Source organism: Anabrus simplex, chromosome 1 (assembly GCF_040414725.1).
Source record: "Anabrus simplex isolate iqAnaSimp1 chromosome 1, ASM4041472v1, whole genome shotgun sequence".
Taxonomy (NCBI): domain Eukaryota; kingdom Metazoa; phylum Arthropoda; class Insecta; order Orthoptera; family Tettigoniidae; genus Anabrus; species Anabrus simplex.
Window position 1 is genome coordinate 143,146,286 of NC_090265.1, and position 19,070 is coordinate 143,165,355.

At 40.9% G+C, this 19,070-nt stretch overlaps 1 protein-coding gene across 3 annotated transcripts in view; it reads right to left on the reverse strand.

The window, feature by feature from the left end:
* Window positions 1-19,070, reverse strand: part of LOC136885079 (uncharacterized) — a 1,401,330-nt gene that overhangs the window by 492,129 nt on the left and 890,131 nt on the right. The gene's annotated exons all lie outside the window — the stretch shown is intronic.

A 19,070-nucleotide genomic window follows, 5' to 3' on the forward strand; every position in this document is an offset into this window, starting at 1 on the left:
ATTTTGCCTTATGTTTTGAAGTTTCGATGGTACAAAAATCTCTGTCATTAGGCAAATATGAATGGCTAGGTTCTAGGAACTTATGATCAATAGTTTTAAATTGGGAATAATGAACTAATGTGGCCCACAAAAATGCAATATATTGATTCCTATTCTGACTACCACAAGTGTCCGAATAGGCTATTAAATGATTTGCTGTTGTGCTGACGTTCCTCAGGTAATACAGAATACAGTCATGAACCTACTTCTGTTGGGCCCCTTTGTGCTGTATCTTCACCCCACAGGTACATGTACCCTTTCCTACATTATACATACAAAACTTCCTCTTGTAAAAATAAACACTACTTGTTATTAAGGGTAGGAGGAGGGTTTGCTGCTTCTATTTTCCTCGTGGCCGATGTCCGCCATGATGCTACGCATATCACGTGACTCAGAGCAAGCGAGGGATTGGTCATGCGGATTTGGCCCACTATGGCACTACCTCCAGCGGCTAGTTCAATTTGGTTGATATTTTGTGACCCTGTAGCACATAAATGGGAAGACATAGAGATAGCCCAGTTGGAGAGATAATACCTAAGTCAGAAATGAACCGCTAGGTGGCATTAACTCAATTTCGACGGTTGGTGGATTTGGCCCACTATGGTTCTCAGCCCTTCATTGTTTTCGTTTAGATACAACTACAGAGAGCAGACACATCACTTGATTTGTGTATTTACCTCAAGAAATAAAAAGGAGGAGCTCTCCGGTGACTGATTTAATTGTCTGAGATAGTAAAATGTATTCTTCTTCTTCTTCTTATTATTATTATCTACCGGCCCCGCAATCTAGGGGTAGCGTGCCCACCTATCATCTGGAGGCCCTGGGTTAGATTCCCCGCAAGGAGCCTTTACATAGACTTGAGGGCTGGTTCGAGATCCACTCAGCGTATGTGATTATAATGGAGGAGCTATCAGACGGTGAGACTGCGACCCCGGTCTAGAAAACCAAGAATAAAGGCCGAGAATTCGTCGTCCAGACCACGCGTCGCCTCATTCTGCAGGCCTTCGGGCTGAGCAGCGGTCGCTTGGTAGGCCAAGGCTCGTCAGGGTTGTAGTGCCATGGGGTTTGGATTATTATTATTATTATTATTATTATTATTATTATTATTATTCCGACCGCTTTGCTGGATGGTCAGCATTGTAGCCTTCGGTTCCAAGGGTCCAAGGGTCCCGGGTTCGATTCCCGACTGGGCTGGAGATTTTAGTCACATCTGGGCAATTGTTTTGTGTTTGGCTTACATCCTCATTTACAGACAATACACCACATTAGCAACATCCTTCCATATAGGGTTGACAATAGACAACTTATTTCGCCGTAAAAATGGACATGCCGGGCTGAGTGGCACAGGCGGTTGAGGCGCTGGCCTTCTGATCCCAACTTGGCAGGTTCAAACCTGGCGCAGTCCAGTGGTATTTGAATGTGTTCAAATACGTCAACCTCGTGTCGGTCGATTTACTGAAACGTAAAAGAACTCCTGCGGGACTAAATTCCGGCAACTCGGCGGCTCCGAAAAGTCTCAAGTCACCAGAAAGTAAAGAGCAGGTAAAATAATCCGAATATATAAAGCTATACATATGCAGCAGATAATTTATTCAAGAGAAATAAATAAAAGAGTGCTAAGTCCTGGAAGTTGGATCAGATGACAGGTAAATTAGCGAGACCGTACATAACGGGTGAATATCTTAATTCCCAGTCTTTAGAGTGAGGTTAGATAATCCCTCCGCTTGTTGAATGAAAATCTAGCTGTTAAGCCGTGATTATCTGGCACCATTCATGTTAATTTCTGATTACATTTCAAAAGAGCCAACATAGTTCTTGCGCTAAGTTATAACACGAGTACGATGATAAAAAAGTGTCTGAATAAAGTAAAAAGAAAACTGACAGGAAGGAGCGGAAACCATCTGCTGTTGCCGCGGGGTTTAAACTAAAGTAACGAGGTGGCCACACAAAAGCCATAGCCTTGGCCAAAGAATAAAGACGGTACACAATGGTCCTCATGTCCTAGTTTTGTGGTTTCAGAGCTTTCTTGTCTCAACAGTCACAAACTAGGAACAGTTCACTCAGTGGTGCCTATCGCGGTACAATATAAACAATGGTGGCTGGTGATTATTTTAATAATAATAATAATAATAATAATAATAATAATAATAATAATAATAATAATGGGACGGTAGTGTACCAGATCCATAACAGATTATATCGTAACCGAGTTCGAATTGAGGAAATCTGTTAGGAATGTACGGGATTTCTGAGGATTTTTCGATGATACAGACCACTATCTGATCTGTAGTGAGCTAAGTATCTCTAGGCCTAGGATAGAGATGTAAAGTCTGTCTGCAAACGAATAAGGATAGAAAATCTCCAGGACGAGGAAATGAGACAGAAGTACATGGATATGATTAGTGAGTAGTTTCGAACAGTGGGCAGTAGGCAGGTTCACGATTACACAGACGGACATAAATGTTCACACAGAGGCTCATTAACACATTAATGTATAAAATAGGCACTGTAGCAAACTGCATACGTTGTTCGGTCCGTCATGAATTGAAACGATACATTATGCACACAAACGCTAAATTACGTACAATAAAATCCTGATCATACATGAAGAGATGAGGAAAATAAGGCCGGGCAGTGATGGTATGCCTGGACAGAAGTCCACACACAGCAATGAAAGCTGTCCACAAACAGAGTAGTACACATCAGTTCTGACTTGAACATTGAGGAGTGAACATAGTTACCAGCCTTGTTTACATGAGAAGTGGATACCGGTGATTCAAGATGGAATGCTGAAAATTAGGAAGGAAACTACAATTGAAGAAAAATAATAGTAACTCTTCAATGAAGAAGGCAAATCATAAGCCGAAATTGCACAAATCATTAAACGAAGCAGATACATAGTGTGCAGTATCATTAAGAAGTACAAAACTTCAAAAGCATTTATAAATAAAGACAGAAGTGGACGTTCCCGTAAGCTTACTCTGAGAGAAGAGAAGACTGTAATTAGGGTAGTGCAAAAGACTCCAAAAATAGCATCTTCCGAAATTGCTGCAGAATTTCAGGAGTACAATGCTAAATAGGTACATCCTAAGACCATTCGTCGAACTCTTCATAGAGCTGGATATCATGCCCGAAGTCCCACGAGGAAGCCATTTATCAGCCCAGTAAACAGAAAGAAGAGATTGGTATCTGCTTAAGAGTACATAATGAAGGATGATGACTTCTGGAAAAGAATTATTTTTTCAGATGAAAGCAAATTTAACTTTTTTCGCCATGATGAAAGAATGTCGATGTGGAGGAAAATGAATACAGAGTTTGAAACAGCCAATCTCCACGCTACAGTTAAACACGGTGGTGGAGGTGTTATGGTGTGGGGGTGCAAGGCGGCTTCAGATGTTGGAGACCTAGTGTTTATAGAGGGAACATTTTTCTTTTTTGCTAGTTGCTTTACGTCGCACCGATACGGATAGGTCTTATTGCGACGATGGGACAGGAAAGGGCTAGGAGTGGGAAGGAAGCTTTTTTGCTAGTTGTTTAACGTCGCACCGACACAGATAGGTCTTACGGCGACGATGGGACAGGAAAGGGCTAGGAGTGGGAAGGAAGCGGCCGTGGCCTCACTTAAGGTACAGCCCCAGCATTTGCCTGGTGTGAAAATGGGAAACCACGGAAAACCATTTTCAGGGCTGCCGACAGTGGGGTTCGAACCTGCTATCTCCCGAATACTGGATACTGGCCGCACTTAAGCGACTGCAGCTATCGAGCTCGGTTGGGAAGAAGCGGCCGTGGCCTTATTTAAGGTACAGCCCCAGCATTTGCCTGGTGAAAAAATGGGTATAGAGGGAACAATGGACCATTATGTTTATCTGCCTATTTTGAAAAACATTTTGCGACATAGTGTCCAAAGACTAGGTCTACAGGCTAATTACTGCTTTCAGCAGGACAAAGACACGGAGCATACTGCTAATAATGTTCGATAATGGATTGTTTATAATACACCTTAAACTCTGAAAATCCCTCCCCAGTCCCCCAACCTTAACCCCATTGAACATCTATGGGATGAACTCAAACGACGAGCCAGAAAACACCACATATTCAACAAAAACCAGCTGAAAGAATTGCTTCTACAATAATTGTATACTATTGGTGAAGAAATCACAAGAAATTTAGTAGCTTCAATGCCCAACAGATTAATAAGTGTTATTCGCAATAAGGGAATGCACACGCGTTACTAAACCATGCACAACTGGTGACAAACGTGTAGTTTAAGTTGTTGAGGAAACATTTATGTCCACCCATACCGACACAGATATGTCTTACGGCGACGATGGGATAGGAAAGGCCTAGGAAATGGAAGGAAGCGGCCATGGCCTTAATTAAGGTACAGCCCCGGCATTTGCCTGGTGTGAAAATGGGAAACCACGGAAAACCATCTTCAGGGCTGCCGACAGTGGGGCTCGAACCCACTATCTCCCGATTACTGGATACTGGCCGCACTTAAGCGACTGCAGCTATCGAGCTCGGTGTTTTTGCACCTATCTATAAGCAAGAGAACGGGAAGGATTGCAACAACTATCGAGGTATCTCATTGATTAGCATACCAGGCAAAGTATTCACCGGGATCTTGGGAGAAGGGTGCGATCAGTGGTTGGGAGGAAGTTGGAAGAAAACCAGTGTGGTTTCAGACCACAGAAAGGCTGTCAGGATCAGATTTTCAGTATGCGCCAGGTAACTGAAGAATGCTACTTGAGGGATATACAGTTATGTTTATGTTTCGTAGACCTAGAGAAAGCATATGACAGGGTACCGAAGGAAAAAAGCTTCAATATACTAGGGAACTATGGGATTAAGGGGAGATTATTAAAATCAATCAAAGGCATTTATGTTGACAATTGGGCTGCAGTGAGAATTGATGGTAGAATGAGTTTTTGGTTCAGGGTACTTACAGGAGTTAGACAAGGCTGTAATCGCTCACCTTTGTTGTTCGCAGTATACATGGATCATCTGCTGAAAGGTACACAGTGGTAGGGAGAGATTCAGTTAGGTGGAAATGTAGTGAGCAGTATGGCCTATGCTGACGTCTTTGTCTTAATGGCAGATTGTGCCGAAAGCCTGCAGTCTAATAGCTTGGAACTTGAAAATAGGTGCAATGAGTATGGTATGAAAATTAGCCTTTCGAAGACTAAATTGATGCCAGTAGGTAAGAAATCCAAGAGAACTGAATGTCCGATTGGTGATACAAAGCTAGAACAGGTAGATAATTTCAAGTATTTAGAGTGTGTGTTCTCCCAGGATGGTAATATAGTAAGAGAGATTGAATCAAGGTGCAGTAAAGCTAATGCAGTGAGCTCGCAGTTGCGATGAACAGTATTTTGTAAGAAGGAGTTAGCTCCCAGACAAAAGTATCTTTACATAGGTCTGTTTTCAGATGAACTTTGCTTTACGAGAGTGAAAGCTGGGTGGACGCAGGATATCTTATTCATAAGTTAGAAGTAACAGACATGAAAGTAGCGAGAATGATTGCTAGTACAAACAGGTGGGAACAATGACTGGAGGTACTCGGAATTATTAGATAAAGGCTAAGTTAGGAATGAACTCAATGGATGAAGCTGTACGCATAAACTGGCTTCGGTGGTGGGGTCATGTGAGGCGAATGGAGGAGGATATTTTACCTAGGAGGATAATGGATTCTGTTATGGAGGGTAAGAGAAGTAGAGGGAGATCAAGACTCAGTTTCTAACGATTTAGAGGTAAGAGGTATAGAACTAAATGAGGCCACAGCACTAGTTGCAAACAGAAGATTGTGGCGACGTTTAGTAATTTCACAGAGGCTTGCAGACTGAAAGCTGAAAGGCATAATAATAATAATAATAATAATAATAATAATAATAATAACAATAATAATAATAATAATAATAATAATAATAATAATCTTCATCATCATCATAATTTTTACATCCCACTAACCACATTTATTTATGGTTTTCAGAGACACCGATGTGACTGGATTTTCCCTCGCAGGAGTCCTTTTACGTGCCAGTAAATCTACCAACACGAGGGTGACGAATATGATTACCTTGAAATACCACCGGACTTAGCCAGGATCGAGCCTGCCACGGTGTGGTCAGAAGGCCTGCGCCCCAACAGTCTGAGCCACTCAGCCTGGCATGTTATTATTTCATCAGGGTGTGCATACTTGAATATGGTACAGTAAACGTTTGATTATTCCTCCTTTTATTTTGGAGGAGACAGTTCAAAATTAAAAACAATAGATTAAATTCTAACAACGGTTAGTGTGACCTTACAGACGCTCCTAATTTTGGCTTTAGATAACAGTCGCATCAAAAACAAGCTTAGCATCACCTTGGACCAAAGAGATCCTCACTCTTAACAAAGAAACAAAACGAAAGAAAAAACAGAGAGGTACCATATCAGCGTTATTTATTGCCCAACAAAACGACATGCGTAAGCCTCTACTAAATACCGCAATACGTCCCCTTCCACTGACACATGCCTGAATTCGTCTTGGCATACTCTCCACTAGTTCATCAACGTAATATTGATCTCAATTGTCCCACTCCTCAATGGTGATTCGGCGTAAATCTCGCGGAGAGGTTGCCGAGTCGTGTCGTCCAAAAACAGCCTTCTGTAATTTATTCGAGGCGCGTTCGACAAAGTTCATGTCCGGAGAACATGGCGGTCATTCTAATAGACACAGTTTTTTTTACAATTTGCTTTGCGTTACACCGAGACAGGTAGGTCTTATGGGAAGATGGGATAGGAAAGGGCTAGGAGTAGAAAGGAACGGCCGTGACCTTAATTAAGGTACAGCTCCAGCATTTGCCTGGTGTGAAAATGGGAACCCACGGAAAACCCTCTAAAGGACTGCCGTCAGTGGTGTTCGAACCCACTAACTTCCGGATGCAAGCTCACAGCTGCGCGCCCCTAACCGCACGGCCAGCTTGCCCGATGATAACACAATTAAAAGACACACAAGCGCAATGAGAAACTTTCTTTGTGTGTGTGTAATGAAACTCAATTTTTGTAAGTGATCACGAAGGAAGTCATTAACAATAACAGCACAATGGGTGCGCGCATTAAGACAAATTCTCCACCAAAATGCTTGTAATAATGTGCCACTATAGAGCGGAGGATGTCGTCTCTATATCGTACAGCCGTGACATTGCCCTAAATGACTAGGAGTGTCGTAAGGTGGCCCCACATAATGCCACCCCATAACATCAAACATGTGCTGGACAGTGTCTGAGACGTAAACCCTGACCAGATTGCCTCCAACACTTTGCCGACGATAGTCAAGAAGAAGGCTTATGTGACATTCATCTGTGAAAGGGACCTCGTGCCATTTCTGAAGAGAGAATTCAGCATAGTGTTGGTCCAATCTGTGCCGTGCCCCATGATTTATTTATTATTTATTTACTTATTTGCGTCTTTATTAAGTGACGAAGTTAGGGCTCTTGGCCCTCTCTGACACAACCACATACATTTTTTGACTTTTACAGCATAAATTTAAAATATCACGATAATCAATAAATTACAGTTGATGAGATAAGACGAGCAAGTCAGATACCTGAGGAATAACAATAATACAACTAATTAAGATTACGATTGATGAAAAGGATATGGGAAAATAGAGTGGATAATAACAGAAAGATATCAAATTAATACGTAAGGAATATATCTACTAACTAGCTTAAAGGAAACCTTATTCTAATATGAAGCAAAAAGTAATTAAGGGAATATTACTATGTTACAATCTGAGTATACTAAATACAATGTTACTATATTATCTATTTCTAGGAACAAATGAGAAGAGTAAAAAACGTAAATGGGATAGCCTAAGATCCGTAAATCTAGTACGTAATGATGTCTAGGTTTGAGAGCTGGGCCTCGCCATGGGTATCGAGAGTGAAGTTGTACTTCGTGCAACCTGTTTCTCTCACTTTGAGCTGAAACGCGGCGACCTGCGATTGCCCGAGAATCATTATTCAAAATGATGGCATTGCGTTCAGGGTTACTCCGAGCTGAAGGTAACTGTCATCGACTGCAGTCGTAGCTGTGCAAGGCAAGACATCAACAGTTCCCGTCTCCCTGGGCCGCTTCAATGCTCGAGCTACATTAATTTGATTACGGCCCACACGTCAAGCAATTACCCTTGTTGACCATCCTCCTTGACACAATGTCGATATTGCTCGTGCCATCCTAGACGCTTACTACACTGCTCAGAACACACTTTATAACATCTCATGTAAAGAAGAGTTTCGTGCGATATGCTGGACGCTGGTACGGTCTGTTCCCGTCTGTGTCCCATGATTAATATCCTATGTACAATCCTCTATTTGTAACTAGTCCTGTGACGTCGTTTACTTCTATACCTCACACGTAGAAACTGAGACTAGCCATCGTCGTCTTGGTCTCCCTCCACTTCTCTTACCCTCCATAACAGAGTTCAACCCTTTCAGACCGAGTAGGCACAATTGTGCGGGTTCGTATTTTAGTTATCCCTGACCGTATTTGATGTTTTTTCGGCGCTACACCGGACTGCAGTGATTGTGCAGGACACGTGGCGTGTATTTCAATTGATTTTAGTATGCGCTTGACCGCCAGGGCGAAGGAAGAAGAGTTTAAAAAGCACAGTTGATCGGCGAGATGGCAGGAAGCAGTAGTGCCGAAAGTAAGTATTTATTTACTGCGTTTATATTAATCTAGAAGCTTTACTGAATACCGGGATATATTAAATGAAGTGTGTACATTGGTTAGTGAACGTAAATTTTGAAGCTACACCATCGTACGTGATACAAGGAGGTTTTGAATTTTGATACGCACAATTGTGTGGGTCCTGTTTTTCGGACGTTAGTTTTTATTTTGTAAAATAAACTATTAATATGTGTATTGAGGAGCATTTTAGTCAGTTCTTGACGTACAAACAAAAATTCACACCTCCAGTTTTCTTTCAGGTCTGAAAGGGTTATTCTCCTAGATAACCTATCCTCCTCTATTTGTCTCACATGACCCCACCACCGAAGTCGGTTTATGCGTACAGTTTCGTCCATCGAGTTCATTCCTAACTTACCTTTTATCTCGTTGTTTCGAGTACCCTCCTGTCATTGTTTCCACCCGTTTGTACCAACAATCATTCTTGTTAATACCATGGCTGTTACTTCTAACTTAATATATCCTGAGTCCACCCAGTTTTCACTCCCGTAATGCAAGATGGTCTGAAAACAGACCGATGTAAAAAAATAGTTTCGTCCACGAGCTGACGTCCTTCTTACAGACTACTATTGATCGCGACTGCGAGCTCACATCATTAGTTTTACTGCACCTTGATTCAATCTCACTTATTCTACTAAATGAATATAATATTCTTCTTGTCTTCGGATAGGTCTACTATTACCCACGTTAAGCATCGTTCATTTCCGGTTCTTCTTCATCCTTTCGGAATGGACTGCTCTGCGTTCTAGCGACCAGGTGTTGCCGGTCCGTTTTCTGCTCATTCGATCTTGAAATCCCTTATTTTTTTATGACCATCCTGTTAAGACGAACACAAACATACAGTCTCCGAGCTAGACGAATTAACCAGACGGGACTAAAATCCCAGCCCGCCCGGAAGTCGAACCCAGGGCCTTCTGAACCGAAGGCTGGTATGCTTATCATTCAGCCAAGGAGCCGCACTGTCGAAGGACAAAGGACAAAACAAATCCCGTTTTAAAGATAACAGGTAGTGTCCCCCGTTTTTGCACAAGGTAAATGCTGTATCTTAAGGCCACAGTCTCTTCCTTCACAGTTCTACCCATGTCTTATCCCATCGTCACCAAAAAAATGTCCGTGCTGGTGTGACGAAGAACAAGTAGCTTAATAAAGAAAAAAATACTTCAATATATAATAAAATAACTTAGTACGAAAAACTTCAACCTCGATACTGACCTCGAAATTAACACCACTTCATTAATTCGTACACCAGAACAGTGATAGTCGAACGAAGGCAGGTGACGCAGGTAATATTAGATTAGGAAATTAAGTCATAAAGAAAGTAGATGTGTATTTTTTTTTTTTTTTTTGCTAGTTGCTTTACGTCGCACCGACACAGACAGGTCTTATGGCGACGATGGGACAGGAAAGGGCTAGGAGTGGGAAGGAAGCGGCCGTGGCCTTATTTAAGGTACAGCCCCAGCATTTGCCTGGTGTGAAAATGGGAAACCAGGGAAAACCATTTTCAGGGCTGCCGACAGTGGGATTCGAACCTACTATCTCCCGAATACTGGATACTGGCCGCACTTAAGCGACTGCAGCTATCGAGCTTGGTGATGTGTATTGTTACTTGGGTAGTAAAATAACTAACGATGGCAGAAGAAAAGAGGACATAAAATGCAGACTAGCAAAGCAAAGAAGGCCTTTCTTAAGAAAAGTAATTTGCTCACTTTGAACATTGATATAGGAATTAGAAAGATGTTTTTCTCAAGACTTTCGTCTGGAGCGTGGCATTGTATGGAAGTGAAACATGGATGATAGGTAGCTCACAAAGAAAGAGAATAGAAGCTTTTCAAATGTGGTGTTTCAGATGAATGCTGAAGGTGAGATGTATAGATCGAATCACGAATGAAGAGATACTGAATCGAATTGGCGAGAGGAGATCGCATTTGGCTAAATTTGAGGAGAAGAAGAGAGAGAATGATAGGACACTTCTTAGGACAGTTGGCTTTTGAGGGAAATGTAGGCGGGTAGAAAACTGTAGGGGTAGACCGAGGTATGAATATAACAAGCAGATTAGAGCAGATGTATGATGCAGTAGTTACGTAGAAATAGAAAGTCTAGCACAGGGTAGGGTGGCATGGAGGCTGCATCAAACCGGTCTATGGACGGTTGACCCAAATCTTGTAGTCATGCGTGGTATCATATACCCATTTCCTATATAATAATAACAGCTAGCTCCTCTGCCCTGACAAAATTATTTCAGAGACGTATAAGAAACTGCAAGTCGGCATGTACAGCAGGAAGCCCCTAACCCTCAAGGAACGACGAATACCTTATGACCAAAAATTCTCACGGGTCTCAAGAAAGGGGGAGGGTGGATTTACGAAAATATCTGAGACTGCTAAAGCAATCGTTTCCATTATCGTACAAATTTCGAATGCGGCTGTGTCGGGGTCTCGGCCGTAAATTTTAACGTAAAATACGCACCACGTGATAATTATAGTCTAAATATATTATGCAGTCGGGGAACATCACAAGATTTCCTTATCGTTGGGAGTTTTATTTCACTTCAAATTCCCCCTCTTAGAGATATGGACGCTACCCAGTGGTATAAACATTTATAATAACAATCCACGGCCTATCTGCGCTATCAAGCGGCACAAGATTTAACCATCATAGGAGGTCGTGCGTGACACATCGCTGTGAAACAAAGTGCATTCTTTGTGTCTTTGTCCCTTATTTTTACCCATTGTGAGTTGAATGTTTTCAATCAGGTTTCTTATTATTATTTATTTTCCTTAAATTGTACATGTACAATTTAGGGGTGATAGATGGAGAAAGGGCAAGCCCCACATACACGGAAGTGCCTCCATCTCCACATGTGTACATCAACTCTACTGAATATTTACATACAAACTTATGTAGCCATTTACACACGTGCATGATGAAGGCATTGATAATTTCTCTTGCATGTTCCTTGTATCGTAGCGAATCTAAGAGATATCGAATTTTAAAAATCCAAATTTCTGTCGAAGGTTGAGAAACCCAAATGTCGAATTTTATTCTTATTTGATAGGCGGTTCCTGAGTGTGATGGGTGAATGAATGGCATTTATTTATTTATTTATTTATTTATTTATTTATTTATTTATTTATTTATTTATTTATTTATTTATTTACTTTATGTGCCATCTATCGGTGGCTGATTTTTCCGGAGAGACCTAGGCTTTACTGTGCCTAGTATGGGCTAGAACAAAATTGTTCCTTTCACTGGCCGGTCTCAGACTCATTCCTGGATTTGACAATATGAAAGTGAGAGAGGTATGAGCGATGCTACCAATGCCATTCCTTATGAAGCCAGGTCATGTTATGAATGGTGCAAAAATGTCATTCCTAGCGTTGGTTAGTGTAGCCATTTCAGTGGGCTTGGCAGACTTATTATGTGTAACAGCATCTTCTGGATCTGTAAGGAAAGCAACGGGGAACTACCTCACTCATTTCCCTAGTATGCATGTTCAGTGACGTCTAGGCCGTCTTTGATAGCTGATGGCGGAGATGGTGAGAATCAAACCAGCCTTCGGCCTGAATACTCAACATCATATTTGCTAGATAAGTGACTTACATTAGAACCGGCTTACACTAAATACAGAAACATTTACGGTGCAACACTTCATCTTAAAATAAATGTGTCAAAACTGAAGAGAGAATGAGAAAAGTTGCATTTAAAGAAAGCTGTTCATGCATGATGAAGACTTGCAGATGCGAAGATAGTGCTGTAAAGACAAGAACATACATATACAATGACGAACAACCCATCAAATACTGCTTCGTCAACTCTTTTACGTTGCTTATTGTTAATATCGTTAAACACTTTGGCAAACCGCGAGGGAAAAAATCGAGAGAACCAAATTCACAAAATATCCTCATAATGTAGTGCGAACCCCCAGTGTTATTTATTTATTTATTTATTTATTTATTTATTTATTTATTTATTTATTTATTTATTTATTTATTTATTATTTATTTATTTATTTATTTCTACGCTTTCCTATATGCTCTAGCTTGATGAAAAAGGGAACTGTAAATGAGAAAGGGGGATCAGGACAAAGTTCCATATATTTCACGTACGACTGGTGTCTGTGTTTAGCATGATCAATAACGAACCGACTACAAGCACGATTTCAAAATATGATGCCATACATGGAATGCCATGTATTTCAACCCCGTTTTTCTGATACGAGGTCGGTGATGAGATGAAATGTGATGGCATATTTTTATGTTCGGATACCCTTCCTCACGCTAACCTCAGTTGCGGAGTTAATGAAGATTAAATGAATGTTGATGAATGAAATTGGGTAAGGAGATGGAAGGGATCTGCTGTGGGCTATTCATAGAAATTCAATAATATGGACTGTCCTCGATTTTGGTTGCAAGTGAAAATGTGAAACAGAAAACCATTCTCAGGACAGCCGACGGTGGGGTCCGAACCCGCTCGTCTCCCAAATGCAGAACGGTAACACGCGGAACTCGAATATACACACTGTTTGATTATTATACAGTGTGCAGTGCATATTTTGGTTGCTAAAGAAATTTTATGGTACTGTACATTTTCTTAGGATTCGGAAGAATTTAATGCTCTTTAGATCTTTAATTTTTTCACTAGCAATAAGTAAAACGTGACAGAAATGAATTAATCGTAACTTCACGAGTCGAAATTTATTGTAACAAAATATTGTTAACGTAGGTCAGTACGAAGATTCTGCCTTGAAAATCCACAGGCTGTTTCCAGTCATTCGATCGGGTCAGGAATGGAATGAATGAAGTCTCCATCTAGCGGCGAGGGTAGGAATTGCGCCGGCTGCCGAAGCCTGTCGCACTCCTCTGGAGCAATGATTAATCACTGATAGATGAAATAAATATATATTGGAGAGTGTTGCTGGAATGAAAGATGACAGGGGAAACGGGAGTACGCGGAGAAGAACCTGTCCCGCCTCCGCTTTGTCCAGCACAAATCTCACATGGCGTGATCGGGATTTGAACCACGAAACTCAACGGTGAGAGACAGGCGCACTGCCACATGAGCCATGGAGGCTGAATATTCCTCCTTGTTCTTATAACAAGCATTACGAGAGATACAAACTTGAAGTACGGATGGAGATATGGGTACGCACAACGTCGCTATGACCTATGGTCATCCTTTTCATTTCACTTGATGATTTGATAAAAATCACATATTCATAGAAAGATGATGATGATGCTTGTTGTTTTAAGGGGCCTAACATCGAAGGTCATCGGCCCCTAATGGTACGAAATGAAAGAACAAAAATTGCAAAGGGATCCACTGACCAAAATAAAAATAAAATATGGCATGAAGAATGAATGGATGGGCAGGAACTCAACAAAACACAAAACAAACAAACAAAAACAAGTTAATCGGACTCAATACAGATCGAAAATAACATTATTACCGACCAAGGAACCACTTATAAAGCACAATGATGCTTGGTGTCTAAAGGGGGTGCAAAAACCACGTCTAAGGCCCCACAGAATGGTACATGTCGCGAGTAAAATAGAACCATGGTATGTGTCATGTTGGGGTATTAATCAGAAGTAGCGAAGACTTACGGTGTTCCACAAAAGATGGTACTACTCACAAGTATTGCAATACGTACAAGTAACGCAGACCTATGGTGTGTCTCACACAATGGCCCAACTCAGAGTCAACGCAAACCGAGAAGGTTCCCCACCTAGGTGTACTAAACACGGGCGCCGGTATTCCCGAGGTGTTCCTCACATAGTGGGTACTAATCACAGGCAACGCAGACCCACGGTGCTGCTCATATAGTGGTACAACTCACAGGCTACGCCCAGACCCGCGGTGTTGCACACATGGGTAAGACGCACGGGTACTGGAATCCACCAGGCCAGGCTTTTACTGCTACTAATCACAAACCTATTTCGTACCGAATTTAGTGGTACTACTCGCAAGTACAGGCAACCTATGGTGTTCCCCGCGTGATGGTACGATTCAAAATTAGTTTCATGGTTCTAATTCAGTCAGCCCTTGGTCGCCCCTTTTAGTCGCCTCTTACGTCAGGCAGGGGATACCGCGGGTGTATTATACATGTGCGTCCCCCACCCGCAGGGGGTTTCATAGAAAGAAAATAATATAGACAGTAAATTAAGTTACTCAGATTACAGATGTTTCACGATAACATACAAGCTTAAATATAAATGGCTATAACAATGTTTCGTACTTAATGCCCCTTCCATTTCTGTTGGTCTTATGAGACGCCGGATTGCTGTAATTTTGACATGAAAGGGCTTCTGTAACATTACAATAAATCTAATGCAAGGTCCCTCACAAGGTAACTGTGAGTTGGACCAGACACATTTTAATGAAACTTGGGTGAATGCGGTCAATTAATTCGATATTTAATGGTGTTAATTTTATCGTGAAAGTCAACGGTAGGGTTACAATTACTTGCTGGAAAATAGTTGTGCGGCTCGAATATTTAGCTGATTATGATGCAGAATGACCTTGCGTGTGCACTATAGAAATGCATCAATAGTTAATTTTAATGTGTAACACTTTATATATAAAAGGCTAAGTCCGACTGACTGTAAGCAACGCCCAGCCAAAACTACTCGACATAAAGGAATGACATTTTGGAGATACATTTATATTACAATATAGGTGATCACTAAGGCAGGATTTCTGGATATTCCGTCGCTAAAGGGGTGAAAAGGGGGGGGGGGTGAATTGTTTATGTACCGGGCGGTACACCTCCGCTCCGCTAATTCAAACTTTGCGCCAGTTGAAACTCCTCTGCTGGAGGAAGCCTGAACTTTAACTACAGTGTTAATTCTCAAGTTTCTCAGAAGATGTCCCTACTTGTAAATTTTGAAGTTTTCTGAACTGGGTCGTTTTCGATGTATTTTTGTTTTGCCTGTAGTAAGAAGTGTGGACATTCTCTTCTAGATGGCACTACTGAAGGACTACAATTATGCACCCTAGTGCGAAGTGAAAGAACTGTGTTTTTGGAGAAATTTTGGGTTCATAAGTTTGTTCTTTATTAAATTTCTTTCGGCCATTGTTTAAGTTGGCAATGTTAACCCTTTCTTTCCGCCAGTTTTGAATTTGACCAATAAGGAATTTCTGTAATTAATTTTCCACCAATAAGGTGTTTCTTCTTCGTTTAGTGTAGTAGTTTTTGCCATTATCCAATAAAAGGCTTGTGGGCGGGTGTTCTCATTCCTGAAACGCCTCGAACTTTCCACGAGGGTATATAAACTGCTGATTTTCGGGTCTCCGGGCCACTTCAGTAACATCTATCTTTGTGTAAATTATGTAGCAGGGGGCGGGAAGCGCCTCTTTCTTCGGGCAGCAGTTCAACCACCAGGTAATGGCCTTTTAATAACTTCTTTTCTTGCTAGCTCAGCAGTTTAACTCTCGGGGAGGTCCGAAGCCTTTGACCATGTAACCTTCCTCTAAAATGTAAAGACACTTGGTATCAATTCTATCTTTTTAAACTACAATTTGGGATAGAGAGTGCTTAACCCTCTCGAGCTCCCACTCATATTGCTTTGAGGTGAACTTATTTTCACAACCGTTTCTTCCCTTCTAATGTAATGTAAATCGTTTTCTTATATAAGTCACCTCTTTAGTATGGGATTAGCCCTTGCATTAACGGCCTAGTGCCAAGTAGGTTTTAATAAAGTATATTAGGAGTGCAGTTTCGCCTCCTCTCAAGTTGGTATTTTGGAGGCCACGTAATTGTCCTGTTTCTTCACTGAATAGGCCTCAGTAGGTTGGGTATTTTTACCCCTGTGTTATTTGTGTTTGGAGGTCAACTTGAAAGTGGAGTTTGGTGTGGCCTTTGATAGGCTTGAACTTACTGTATGAGCGGGTTGCTCTTTCTTAAAATTTGTTTCTGCGTGCCTCGAGGAGGCTTTACTGTGTAATTGGGAGCAAGAGCTCCTGGGCATGATTGGGGTCTTCTGCCCCTTTGTTGAATCTTGTATATCGTAAGGTTGGGCTTATAGCTCAAGAATTGTGTGTCTGGCTCTTGGAGCCCAAATCCTGTAACACTGTAATTATACTCTCTCGAATTCTTGCTAGGCTACTGAGTTCCTGTTATAATTGTTATTTATTGATCTTGAAAAGAAAATATAACCTTGTTAAATTTTATCTTAATTTTAATTTAGTATTTTGAGACCTGTTCGCCCCAGCACCTTCTTTCACCTCTGCACATCCACAATACTCCGTAACAGTTTAAATGAGTTAATCTATACCTCAAAATCTTAACAGTTTGCAGACGTAAACATTGGTATTTGGAATCTCCTGTAAAAGTAGAGAAACAAGAATAATTTGTTTTCGGAAAATCCACTTAAAGGGAAGTGAAAAAGGGGGTGAATTTTTTAAAATTAACATATCTGCAGAATATCTCAAAAACTTAACATGTTACAAACGTGAAAATTGGTATTATTAATCTCTTTTAAAAATAAAGAAACGCGTAATTTTTGGTTTTCGGAAAATCCACTTGGAGGAGGGGGGGGGGGCTTGAAAAGAAGTGAAGTACGGGTTGAAGTATTTTTATTACGAAACTTATCTATATAAATAAAATGTTAACGACCGTGTGTCCATATTGAACTATTTGTCACCCCCCAATGATTACAAAATTACCTGTTGGAGGTTTCGAGCATGTTAGTAGATCCTCTTGTACCAAAATAAAACACATTTCATGCCCCATAAACCTATTTTAATAACACGCAAATTATATAAATATATCACAATGTTAAGGATTTTAACACTTGTGTATTGTTTATAAAGGAAGCTAAAATATTACGCAGAGTGCCATTTTGGTCATTAGATTTAAATGTGCGTGCTATTTATACAATGTTTTGACACAAACGAGGAAACTGTCGGATGGCAGTTCAGAATTGCTCATTTTATCACGCTATGGCTAAATTTCTAGAAAATAGAAAAAAAAGAATTTAAGTTGGAGACGCATTATCCGATCGTTCGACTCCTTGGGTGAATGGTCACCATTGAGGCCTTCGGTTCAAAGGATCATGGGTTAGATTCCCGACTGAATCGGAGTTTTTAATCGCGTCTGATTAATTCTTCTGGCTCGGGAACCGGCTGTTTGTATTTGTCGCAACACTTTCCTCTTCATATGCAGACAACACACTACACTACCAACCGCCACAGAAACACGCAATAGTGGTTACATCCCTCCATATCGAGCTGGCGTCAGGAAGGGCATCCGGCCGCAAAACAGGGCCAAATCCACATGAGCAACATAGTTCACAGCTGCGATACCGCAAGGTGTGGGAAAAGCAGAAGAAGAATTATTTGATCCTTTAGTGATTAAGAGGGAGTTTCCCCAAAGCACTGTTTTATATAGGCTATACGTTACGAGTATTTTTTTTTTCTGGTACTTATTTTAAGTCGCACTAACATATCAAATGTTTCTGGCGACGGAAAGATGGGGCTGCCGACAGTAGGGTTCGAATCCACTATCTCCCGAATGCAAGCTCACAGCTGCGCGCCCCTAAGGGCGCGGCCAACTCGTTCGGTCTTAGAAGTATTATTAGTCCCACAGCTTTGTCGAGTTCTCCAAGACTGCGACTTGCGATACAAGTGGGGCACTACTTCTTATTCCTCCTGTTAACCTACGTCTCATAAGTTTTGTATCCATAGATTTAAATATAATGTCTGTTCAATTTTTAAATCACTTATAAGTGTTACATTTTGGTTAATGATATTTTCCGGATATTTTATTCTTTATTTGTGCTTTTACTGCATTTTTTCAAGTATGATATAGAATATAAAATTAACTGCATGTATCAAGACATAAGAAAATATTACAATAAACAATACCCTCTCTCGGATCTGTGGTTTCCGGATTTCAGCTGTGAGAGAAATATGAACAGATTTCTGAATTTGCTCCGAAACTTCACTAAGACTACAAGACGCTGATGTAAAAAGCATGCTTCTGTTATTTTAGCATGCGATAAGTACAAAATGAATTAACAGAAGAAAATGGAAATACATACAGCTGCATACTTACCATCTTACTTGTAAAACAACTCCGAATTTCACTCGATATGAGTGACAAGAAATCACAGTTCCAGAAGGGACGGGTTCTGTCTCCTGGTCTGTGAAACACTTTACACAACTTTGGAAATAGTTTCTTATTGTATGTGCTGACGGATGAGAAAAAATGATGCGGAAGAAGCTGTGAAAACTGCGACGTATATGAGCAATAAAGAACAATGCAAGGCATCAGTCCATTATTTTGGACGTTTAGCCAC